At 27.9% G+C, this 10,491-nt stretch overlaps 1 pseudogene; it reads right to left on the bottom strand.

Annotated features, from left to right (window-relative positions):
• Positions 1-5,668: 5,668 nt before the first annotated feature.
• On the bottom strand, positions 5,669-7,317 carry LOC140817305 (flavonoid 3',5'-methyltransferase-like; annotated as a pseudogene).
• Between the last annotated feature and the right edge of the window lie 3,174 nt (positions 7,318-10,491).

Genomic DNA, 10,491 nt, shown 5'->3' with positions numbered 1-10,491 from the left:
ATTTTGTATACTATGGAGGAGGAGAGTAGACAAAGAAGAGCTATTGTACATCAATTTCTTAATGAACAAAATGCTTCATGCGTTCAATTGAATTCAAATGTTATTGATGATCAATTGAAATTTATTCAAAAGATGAGTGAAAATTAATTTAAAATGGTCGAAATAAAGAGAAAAAAAAGAGTTAGATTACCATAAAAGAAAAATAAGAGAAAAATGAAATTTTTTAATTATGCAGCAATTATGATTATATATACTATATTATTAAGTTTGAGACACATAAAATAACTAACTTTTGATGTCATGATCTGTTTTAATAATATATTTTAATAAAATTTTAAAACTTTAATACAAATCACATATAGCTAAACAAATTGAATTTTTGTTTCCTAAGCATTTGTAGGTTCAATTCCTACTTTAATTATTTTTTTCTTTTTTTTTTTTTTCTTATTTATGTTTTTAATTGATGTATCAAAATTGTAGTATAATCTCTCACTATTTTTTATAATTATATTTTGATTTTTATTTAAATATAAATAAAATGAATTATAAAAAAATCTTGTACAAACACATCAGTGTATTAGTGTTACTAAAACCACAATTATATATTAAAAAACTTTATTAGATTCAATAAAAGAAATTAAATTAAATATAATTTTTGAAAAATAATTACGTTATGTCATTAATCAGGAGGGGTTTGGGTATAAATTATAATCAACATAAATGGAAAAGACAATGATGATTTGGCATATATGGAAACACGTCAGCTCTGTGGTCTTGGACTGCCAAAAACAAACCATGCACGATTGCTGTCAACATGGTTTTGGCACATGTATTCAACCTAGAGCTAGAATTATTAATCTCTTTTAGGTAAAATTCACGGGTGTCAATTCGGGTGAGTCAGGTCGAATCGAACAAATAACACTACTCAAAAATCTCACAACCCGAACCACCAATTCAATTAACCCGATTAACTCGATTCTGAATTTTTTAAAAAGAAAATTAAATAAAATTCAAAAAAATAATATTATAATTTAAACACATAATAACAAAACATCCTTCGTGTATATGATTTAAATTTGAAAGTCTAATTATAAATAAATAATATATATTTACTAAATCAAATAAAAAATTGTTTACAAAATAAAAAAAAAGTGTTCAACTTAAATTATGAAAATTTATAATATAAATATATAATAAATTTTTCAGACATACCATCTATAAAAATGTAGACACTATTTATTAATTATATATACATATATTTTAAAAAATTATAATTTTCAGATCAACCAACCCGATCATTTTATTCGGGTTAGCTATCGGGTCCAACCCGATCTGACCTGAACCTAAAAACCCTAAACTCAACCTGATTTTTTTCGAGTTGAATCGTGTCGGGTTGGTGGGTCGTGCCTGATTTTGACACCATAGTAAAATTTCAAAATATGAGATTTTTTAATTTTTAAAATTGAGTTGTCTGAACTAATATTAAATTAACCTATAATGATCATAAATACTATATAAATTATTTTATAAAAAAGGTGGTCCATTGGCTGTTAATATGGCGCCATTTTGAGTGTTGGCACACAGATATCACAAATCCATATTGTTTTATTAGGAGATTCCTATGGCGTGCAAAAGTTTGTGAACTAAAAATTAAAGAAGCGCCTGTTTCACTGTAAAATTTTGCTTCATATTTGTCGGTATTCTCATATTTTATACGTAAATTGATGGACACTAGCCATGTTACTTTAGGAAATTGTGAGAATTATCATGTGTAGGTACGGGCATAGAGAATTTTCGATGAATCGGTGAAATGCGTATAAAATGTAAAAAACACGAATGTTAGGTCGATATTGACATTGAGAGACGAAGCTATGGGTGCGAATGAGATTAGATACCCAGCCTAGCCGAAAACAACGGATACTAGGAAGATATGAAAGATCGATCGTTTCTTATTTATAATTTTCATTCGATTTTTGTCGATGTGTAATATATAATCTATGTAATGTGATGTAAGAAGGGTACATAAAGTGGGGTACAAAGACTTTGTCTTGGTACTTCAATAATTTTGTTTGGAGGTGATTATAGACCAATTAGTTGAGTTGGGCTTTTTTGAGTCAGCCCAATCAAGACTATGGGCTTCAACATATTGGCTTGCTCTTTTTTCAGTAAGCCCAACCTCCTATGGAATTTCATTGCGTTTAAGACGTAAAGATTAAAGATAGGGTTTTTCAATTGTTACTCAAAATATGAATAAACCTATAAGTATGACAAGTATATCGTAAAAACGATATTTACAACAATTATATCGTAATATCTTATTTTTATATCAAGAGATTTTGTATTGAATTTATTTTTATTAGATTTAGATAGATACAACGTTTGTATCGAGCTTTATATGCCGTAAAAACTGTTACACAAATCTGATTGTAAATGTAACAAAACTCTAAAAAAATACAGTGATACATTTTAAAAATATGATATAAAAAACATACCCCGCCATTTGTGTCGAGCAGGATTTGAGCACCTTTTTTTAATGCTATAATTTACTTTGGTAAATGCCTACCAATTAGGTTACTCCCATGAGAGCGAAAATCGTTGTTTCACGATGCAATTTATTATTTCGAATATCTCAAATATATAGTTCAGTTTTATCTATAATCTAAATTTTTGAAAACATATAACTATTCAGGGAATGAATTAAATAAGAATGAAGATTGTTAGTAAATTTTGCTCTTCTGATAATCTTTTTGAAATGTTTTTTATAAAAAAAACAAGCAAATATAGACGAAAGAAATATAATTTTCGTTACACAAATATCTGCAGAAATTGTAGAACAAAGTGGACACTGTCGTTCATTCCAATAAAGTTTATATGGATAACGGATCTCACGTGTTACGTTTTAATTAATGTTAATTTTTTACTTTTGCTACATGTAAAAATGGTAAAAAATATATTCCTATGATAAATTAATTAATTTTCGTTCAAAAGGTTTAGGAAACCAACCAATTTTTTTTTAAAAAAATTTGCCATCTGACTCCAATATATGGAATTTTTTATGTTCACAGAATCGCAACATCATGTCCCGAATCTCGATCAACCTTGTGGTAAAAAGGTGTTGCGCTCGGGATTATTTGATATTAGAGTAGGTCACTTATGATATGGTTTCACGAATTTTTATCTGTGAAACGAATCAATCCTACCGATATTCACAATAAAAAATAATACTTTTAGCATAAAAAGTAATCTTTTTTTATGAATGACACAAATAAAATATCTGTTTCACAAAATACGACCCGTAAGACCGTCTCACATGAGTTTTTGCCTTGATTACTAACTACTACGATGATAATATAAGTCAAAGATATGCTAATTTCTTTCGATTATTTCAAAAAATTAGTTAGTTAGAATTAATGGGGGGGGGGGGGGGGGGGTGGGGGTCTCAAATAATAATAATAATAATAATAATAATAATAATAATCACTCTGTGATATACGCAATTGTTGAATGGACGTATCTATCGATTCGTTAGGAAATTGTGCACCAACTATGTTTGAAGAAGCTATTCCTGTAATTAATTAATTAATTAATTATTTTTTTATAGTTACAAAACTTATTGAAATTAACCAGATTTTTTATTTTTCCATACTCCATAGAAAAAAATCAATAGGCTTAAGCGAAATATCTACTTGATGTGTAATAATTGTCTCTGTTAGAAGAACGATTGACACATAATACATGACACATGACATTTGATTTTTCACACAATTTAAAAGACTGAAATTGCATTGTCACAACTAGCTACAAATTTTTGGTAAAATGAGAAATAATTGAATTATATTAATTAGTATTAGATTACGGGTCTAGTGTTTGATTCCATAAATTACAAGAAGTGCAATTATCGTGAGGAAAATTGTTGGGTACGACAATTATTCATGTTATGAGAGTGATTGATATGTGATGCTTGAACTGTTATACGGAATATTGAATTTGGATTATTACTAATATACTAAATATATCTTAATTAACTAAAGTTATAAATGATGAGAACTATAATAATGAGTTCTATCATTATTGAATGCCATCTTTGCTTCCAAAACTTGATCAGAATAAATTTTTAATGTTTAATTTTGTAACATGTTATAATGGACAATACAGTATTAGTAAAAAATATATTGGCAATATAAATCTTGAAAAGAAAAAAAAATTAGCTTGATCATTAAATTGCAAGACGCTTGTTAATTAATCTAATAAAAAATAATGACTACAATAAGACTGAAAATAATAATAACAAAGACACAAATGCACAAGTGCGGAAACAGTTGGACTAGACTAGTGATAAGCTATATATATTTAATGTAAGAAGTAACTAATAAAACATCTAGATACACAAGTACTAGACAATATAAAGTGCGTAATGTAAAAGAGATAATGTGTACGAATTTTAGGAGATGGATAGTTCTATGTCATTATTTCTTCTTATTAAGAAAAAAATTCATTAAAAGATTTGACTTTATAATACTTTGTTACAACTCATTTCGACCATGATTTATCACTATTTAAACCAAAATTCTCAGTGATCACTTAATAACTTCTATTTATTTATGAACACTCGGTTTCCAACAAACCAATACAAACCACAACTATTAATTTTGACAGTTTGAGTTGGTAGGATAGCACAAATGATCCTTAGAAGATCTTATATGCACTGATAGACATGTGTTAAGTGAGCAACTTCATGTTGAAAGAATAAGCATGCTCAAGATCTATTAATGTAGATTTAAAACATGTAATTTAATCTATTTGTTATCATTTTTTCCGTTATTTAATATTTCACTTCTGAATCTGCATATTTATACTTGAAAAGTTTCAACGGTCGGAAATTTTTTTTCAACTATCATGTGTACTAACTCTCAATAAAATGACCTTATCGCTTTCAATTGTCGTACACTTCATCAAGTTTCATTTAATGTTCTTTTGTTTTTTTCGACTTTATCTCTTTTAGCCTCTGGAAATTTGATTGAATTTCAGCAATTTGGAATATATTCGTCAATCGAGAGTTGGTCGAATACTGTACTTTGATTACTTTAACATGTAGTCTTTGAATAGCTCGAATCGCAATATCCACCTTCATCTGCTAAAGTTTGACCGGTTAGACTTGACAATTAAATGTTGATCATTTCAGGGTCCGTTTTGAAATATATTCTTGGCACGATCTTTTTTGATAGTTTGTAGCTTGAATTATTAATTTTGTGTTGAACAGATTGAGTTGTTCAACTACTAGAAGCATATACATACATAAAAAGAAGACGATCGGATCCTAAAATAACTCGATGTTATCATTAACTGAAATTTAAGATAATATAAATACTCTATATATATATATATATATATATATATATATATATATATATATATATATATATTCAAATTGACATGTGTCTCAGTTTTATTTTTAAATGACACGCCCACTCATGATAAAATTGCAAAAGCATGTAAAAGAACTCAAATTACTTCGTTGTCTCCTCGTCTTGCTCCCCATCAACACTTCCTCCAAAAATTAATTTTTCCTTTTCTATTTCTAAAAAATAAAATCAAAATAGCCATTAATTGACCGTGCAAGAACTCTTACAAAAAACAAAAAAATTGAAATTAAAATTGACATGTATAATTATGAAAAAAAGAGCAAAAACGTATAAAAAGAAGTCAAATTCCATATATGTATTGGTATCGATACAATTAATACATTTGCATATCTTTTATTGAATCACAACTGAAATAAGTTCCAGAAAATTCGTAAACTGAAACGAAAATACAACACAGAGTATAAAGAAAAGAAATGATATAAACATATTGCGCATAATACATTATTTTTTCCCCCTCAAAGAATAATTTGGTCTATTTGAGACGCTTGCAAAGGGTGAGACCATCTCCGACCGAAAGAAGAGCCAATTCAATGCGAGAATCCTTAGCCAAAAAATCATTGAAATCTATGACTGCTTGTCTCCATACTCTCAAGTAATTCTCCATTTCATCCTCCTCGGATACTGCTACTGTTCCACCCCATAGTGTGTTGTCGTACGCTATAATTCCTCCAACTTTGACCAATTTCAATAATTCCTCATGGTAGTTTATGTAATTGTCTTTATCAGCATCCACAAATGCAAAATCAAACGTTCCACTTTCTCCCTGAAAATTGTATTAATTTATTACCGATTATTATAAATAATTATTATTCTGAAGTAAAATATTTTAAAACTTGTGGATCAAAAGAATAAAATTAACCAATTACGTACATTGGCAACAAATTCTTTGAGAACGATATTTGCATCAGACTGAATGAACTTGATTTTGTGCCCCATGTTTGCCTTCTGAATGAATGGCAATCCGGTCTCGAATGCTTCCCTATCTGGATCGATTGCTACTATCTGAAGAACACAATTTCAAAAATACCGATTAATTAGTCTATGTTCATATTAATTCTATCATCAAAAAAACGAATTATTCAAGAAAATCACGTACTTTTCCATCTTCGGGGAGTGCTAGGGCTGTTGACAGAAGAGAGTAGCCGGTAAAAACTCCGAGTTCGAGGGTTTTCTTAGCGTTCATTAGCTTCAACAACATTGATATAAACATCCCTCGTCGGCAGGTACATTCATCATGCTCCTGGTAAGTTACTCATATAATTAATAACTAATCACAATAACTTTTTTCGAAAAAACATTTAGTCGATATATATATAGAATCTTACATGAAATTATATTTGTCGACAGTAGCCTTCCTTATTTCTTTGAGTTGTTCATGTTCCCTGGGATATGCAGTTGTTTCCAAAATGTACTGCATGCAATTTAAGAATCGATTAGTTATAAGAAAAAAATAGGACGAATTATCATGACTTATGAAGCAATAAATCAATTAATAATAATAATAATAATAATAATAATAATAATAATAATAATAATAATAATAATAATAATAATAATAATAATAATCTAAAGTAAACACGGGACTCGATTATTATAACAAATTAACAATAATACTTCTGAGTCACGTAAGGACATATTAAGTGTTGAATTACAATGAAATAGTATAGAAAATATTTTATTTACGTGGAAAAAATGGAGAAAAATATTTAGTAAATAAGTGAACGAACTCGAATTTCGGATACGAATTATTCGATATAGAAATCGAACCTTGGAAAGAGCATGGCTCTGAAGAATGGTGCCTGTAAACTTGTCTTTCATTTTCGAAAATATGAATACAAAGGAATTTGGAGCTATGGAAATGAATGATGGATTGGGTTCTGCTTCCTTTGCGAAAAGCGTGGCTTTATTTATAAGCTCTGGGTGGCCAAGTAACAACGCGTGAAGATTGAAAGTTTCAATGGGAAAATATCTACGACTCACCTAACTTTTCTTGTATCAATATAATTATTTTATATATTGGTATGATAGGGTTGGGGGTGGGTGCATTGGCCATTAGTGCTTTTTCATCACCAACACCGCCGCAATGCAATGGACTGAAATTCTTACAACCTCGGATTTAAATACGACTGATCTAGTAAAAATATTTTTTCTAAAAAAAATGTGAAGGTAATTTTTTATTTTTTTAAAATGTGATTGTTGGATTTGAGTTTTTTTAATGATGTGAGCGTGAGTACCAGCTGCCCTTATCTTTGGTGTACACTGAAACAATTTTCGTCTGCAAATTACGTTAATCAGATAAACCGTATTATGTAAGATCTTTATGAAATACTCGTATAAGAAGAAAGGTGGTGAAATCGAGTTTCTTTAATTTAACAGAAGGTCTGCGAGTACAATAATTCAATGTGTTATGGATTTAAAAATAAATTTAAGCTTTTATTTAAAGACAAAAACTCTCGTTCACCATTTTAGTGGAGGTTTTTTCTTTTTTCTTTTTTATAGATTATTTTATGTATTATTTGTAAGAGCTTATTTTAAGTACTTCTTAATTTTTAATCAATAAAATATTTTAAAAAAAACTTAAAATAAACTCTTGCAAACATTAGAAGAATTGAATGCTATAGCTGGTGCAATATGTAATTCTTTATCATATAATTTAATAAATTATGCTTTATATTTGGAAGTAATTTTAATTTTTCGAGAGATATATACCCTAGATGATATATTTGTAGTGCTCGTAATTTAAAAGACTTGAATTTTATCACTTTGACTTACTGTAACTTTAAATGATAATATTTGATATTATGATTGATATCATAGCCAAAATGATTGATCCACAATTAAGTAATTTGTATATTATAAAAAAAATAGCTAAATGGTTAGAAATTTTTAAACGTGGAAACTATTTGTGTATATAAAAAATAAAAAGTCAAAGAAATGTAAATTAAAAATGTTGAAAGCCCTTGTTGAAAAATAAAATAAATTAAAAACCGTTGGGAATAATTTTCGCGGATCGTGACCCACCATCAGATTTACCTACCAAGAACCCAATAATTGTTCACCAGCATATATTATATATTTCTAAAAATTAATGTATATATTATAAAAAAAAAAAGAGAATTGTGCCAAATACACAATAAAATTCTCGTCGAGTTAATATTCATGTGTAACGGATTTGAGAATTTCAGTCTCTCTGTTAATACCCAAATTGTGTCTATATCCATGTGAAAATTCTTGTTGAGCTAATACATATCTGTAATTGACGCAATTAAATGAAACAATTGATGAGTTTTTTAGTGAATTAATTGACTAATATGTCGAACTAATTTTCACATAGAGACAGAGTTTGTATGCTCAAAAAAATATAAAAAATAGACTAAAATATTCAAATATGCTACATAGATGACTATTAGCTCAACGAGAATTTTCACAAGGGTATTGACAAAATTTTCACATTAACATAGGGATAATGCTCAAATCCGTTAAATATGGAGATATTAGCTCAACACGAATTTCAAAAGATTGTTTCGCGCAACTATCTCAAAGTAAAATTACTTTCGATCCAATATTTTTTTTTTCAATTCTGGGTTTTTGTTTTTAATTTTTTAGAGTTCGGTTTTAGGACATTAACTGTAATTTTCGCTTATCTTGGTATAATTTTTTATGTGACATCTGACAAGTCAACAATTTTTTATGTCACACTAACAGTTTTTGATGTCAGTCAACAGTCTTCGGTGCTATATCAGTATTTTCTAATAACACATTAGTAATTAGACCAAAATAATTGAAAACTAAAAGTTAGTCTATTAAAACAAGTTTTGAAAATTTAATCGACTCTAAGTCAATTTCAATAAAAATGTGAGAAACCTATATGATTTAATAATATTAAAATATTGGGAGAAATATTCATATAGCATAGACTAACCCACATAAATGCACCAAAAAATTATTCCAGCCAAAATTTTGCATTGGCTTGTGGCGTTCATTAATTTTTTTACTAAATTGAAGAATAATAATTTCTACTTTAAAGTTTAATCTATGTTGTGATAAAAATATTATTTTGGAGACATATTTTCTTTTCTTTTTTTCGTTTACTTTTTTTTTTTCAGTAGCGAATATAGATTTAATGTCATCGGATAGTTTTTTAATCTGAATATTAATATTATTTTGATATATGTTGTGTGTCTCTCATATATATTAATTTGGTCTCCAAGATATACCAATTTTCTTTCCCAAATACACATCCCCATTATAATATTATTCATGAAACACTAAATATATTAAAATAAAAATTCAAACATGAAATTTGATGTTAAAAAATATAATTTTGTGGGTTGTAATAAATGCTATGCTGTGAGATTTTAGGTGTGCCATTAAACGACATATGTTTGAACCCACAACTAATATTAAAGTCAATATCACGTATTTGATTCTCATTGATTGCAATTAATGTAATTATTGGAAGAGAATGTTGGGGTACAATAATCGTCACTGCTAAGAGAATGATAAATATGTGACGCTACGTGCCAAGATTCAACAAATAATTTATGATGAACTTATCTGAAATAATATGTTCTTTTCTTTTAATTGCCACAAATAATTGTCACTGTTAAGAGAGCGATAGATACGCGACTATACATGCCAAGATTCACCAAAATAATTTATCATGAACTTATTTGAAATAATATGTTCTTTTCTTTTAATTGCCACCAATTTTCAACTTAATTTTGGTTTCTTTCTGAGCTATGCCATTTTCATAAATGATTTCTTTGTCGATTTTAAAATGTTAAAAATTTAATTATATGCAATAATTTCACTGATTAATAATCTATAACTTAAATAAATAAATACAATTTTTGTATGGAATAATGTAGCTATCAATTGGTTAGAAAATTCATGCACCAAAGCTATTCCTATAATTACGTATTTAATATTTTTAGTAGAAGAAAATTGGAAAGAGACCAAATGTCTAATTTTGCCTACTGACTTCATAGAAAAAAAAATCACTAGCTAGAATTGAATTATATATCTATCTACTCGATATTTACTTCATAGTATACACAATACATCT

Source organism: Primulina eburnea, chromosome 16, assembly GCF_022965805.1.
Source record: "Primulina eburnea isolate SZY01 chromosome 16, ASM2296580v1, whole genome shotgun sequence".
Taxonomy (NCBI): domain Eukaryota; kingdom Viridiplantae; phylum Streptophyta; class Magnoliopsida; order Lamiales; family Gesneriaceae; genus Primulina; species Primulina eburnea.
Note: the sequence above shows the minus strand (reverse complement) of the source record. Positions and strands in the feature narration are given on the sequence as shown.